Genomic DNA, 2,807 nt, shown 5'->3' on the forward strand with positions numbered 1-2,807 from the left:
GGCTTTGGACCAATTTTTAGTAAAAAAAAAGTTTCAAGTTCTTGGAGGGAGGTTATGAAATAGTGGGCAGTGGGTGAAGGAGCAGGTATTGTATTAGGAGCTGTTCTGTTGCCAGTCCCTCTCCATCTTATTTCTATTTCCTCCCTTGTAGCACCTTCAGTACCCAAGGCTGCATGGAGCAGTGACAAAGGGCATAATGGCAGCTGCAACTGCCAGTGCCAGTGAACTACTAGAATTCCACTCCTCACTTCACAGAGTGCACTGGAAGTGCACTCTCATGAGTGCACACTCATGCAGGGAAGACTCTGTGAAAATGAATTCTCTTCTGAATTCTATTTTTCTATTCTACATAAAAAGGAGATTTGTTCCTCAGTCCTCCACATTACAGTCTTATCTCCATTGTGCACAAAATTCAAAGAAGCCCACAGCCTTACCCAAATGATGGAAATAATGCTTATGGTATCATTGGGATACTCACGCTGATTGTAACAACAAGTAGCCTTATTTTTAGGAGTAGGGAAAAGTTTTAGGGAACACACTCTGTTTTGTAAGCAACTAGGTTTAAATCCAGGTCAGTAACACAAAAGCAACACCCAGTTTGAGACACGTTCTGCCTCTAGTGAATGTTGCACATACAGGTAATGTGTGCACCTTGGTCTGAGCTTCAGAACTGCCTTGTGAACACCTTTGAGTTCAGAGGATCACACTAAAAAAGAAGACATAAAATCTAGAGTTATTAAAAGTAGGCCATGGAAATACAATTCTATCAAGTGTGTCATTCAGTTTAACAATAAAAAAAATTAAATTCTGGAGAAACGACACCCATAATTGGAACTAGCACAGCCAACTTACTCTTCTGATAACCTGTGTGCAAAGCCAAGGCAATAGCCAGTTCATTTATTTTCTATTCTTCTGTGCCAGCTGAAATGCAGAGTTCTGATTTTCACAAGCAGACTCAGAGAAGCCAGCAAGAGGAACTTCCCTTTGAAATTATTTTTCATCTCAAGCAGCACTGAATTATATCTTCCACTACACAACTGTGTTAATAACACAATTCAATGTAAGCTCCCTACACTGCTCATTTCCTGGAGAGCTTCTTTTAGTGAATATCAAGGTCCAAGTAGCTACAAAAAAGGAGCATAAGCTTCTTTTGTATTGCAGCTAATGAAACCTAGAAACTATGCACCATGATCTTAAGTGGATTTCTAAGATATATTGAAAAGTTCTTGGAGAGTAAATGAGGCATACACCAGTCAGCCATGAGGACAATACCCACCACAACAGAGATCACAGACAGCCATTAAACACTTCCAGTGACAAAATTTGGAAAATAAAGCATTCATGTAGCATTTTTGTAGGGAAGGTGGAGTTAGTTTAAAATAGTTAAATATCCAGTATTTTTTTGTCATCCACCACATGACAGCTGCTGACATGGGCACGAGTGAGCTTGGCCAAAAAATTGCCAGTCAGGCAGTGAGGTGTTACTCCCCCTGTGGGAGAAGTTTGCAAAGTTTTCCTTGTTTTGTTAATGTTTGCCTGATATTGTCTACAAATTAACTACATCTAAAAAAATAAATAAATTACAGTGCATGTACATATAACTATGAGGTTCCACACTCATGCAAGCAGTTACAGGTCCCAGGATTCTTCCTATGCAGAAACAAAAGTGGGAATAATTTCCCCAGACAAGAACATCAGAGCTAGTATTGTAGCCAGACAAGTCTTATTGCCAGAAGTAATGCCCTTTTATTAGACTAAATGTGAGAAATTGGGATGAAGAGGGGAAGTGCTGCTGGGATATGCCTTCTTCAGGTTAGATTCATAAGCCATATAATCTGCCTTTTTTTTCTCTTTCTGTCCGAATGCTGGTTAAAGTAACACAAGATATTAGCCCTCCCTACAAGAACAGCCCTTGGCACATGCTAAGGACTTTCCTTCTTTCCTTGTCCTGGCTGCCAGGGACTGTAGTAATATGAAACATTAGATCTGAGAGAAACAGTCTCACTGGCAGAGCCCAAGTGGCACAGAGAAAAGAAGGAAACAGCCACAGTGAAATTCTCAGGAACAAGGGAGCAGAGAGAGATTAGGACCCCAGGGGAAAAGAATAGGTTCTGATGTTGATTCCACAGCATAATCATTCAGCAGACCTCTGCAAGCCATTTGGAAACTAGACCTAAATATAAAATAATTCAGCAACGGGGAACTGAAGAATATGGTTTCAAACAGCATTTATAACCACACTGGAGTAGATATTCTTCATCACAGAGTGCACCATGGACCCACTATATATGGGTGCTTTGGGTGAGATAAGTAACTTTTCCGAAGGATCCAGTAAGACTTTCAGGAATGGCATTTTATCACCACCATCATCTGTATTAGTTCCCAAAAGCTGCAGCCATAGATCACTATCCCAAAGTGCAAAGCCTGGCAGAAAAGGCCCATGACAAACCTGTGCCTGTGCCTCACACAGCTTACAGCCTCAGTTGCAGATAAAATCTTTTTCTCAGCTCTAATCTGTTTTGCAGACATTTTTACAGGACCATGACAAAGAGATACAAGGAACTTTCTGCAACTAAACCAGAAGTTACACCAGCATGGTCAACTGACACTGTAAAAGGTTCAGATTATGATCTGATTGCACAATGCAGCATACATAAAACCACAGAAGCTATAGAAGGGGCAGGTCATACCTAGCACCTCCATCTGCAGAAAGAGCCAGAACAAGAAGATTACCAGGAACAGCAGGATATATTGTAACAAATCTCTCTCTCTTTTTTTTTTTTTTTTTTTTTTTTTTTTTTTTTTTT

This window comes from Chaetura pelagica, unplaced genomic scaffold (genome assembly GCF_000747805.2).
Source record: "Chaetura pelagica isolate M959 unplaced genomic scaffold, ChaPel_1.0 scaffold275, whole genome shotgun sequence".
Lineage (NCBI taxonomy): Eukaryota > Metazoa > Chordata > Aves > Apodiformes > Apodidae > Chaetura > Chaetura pelagica.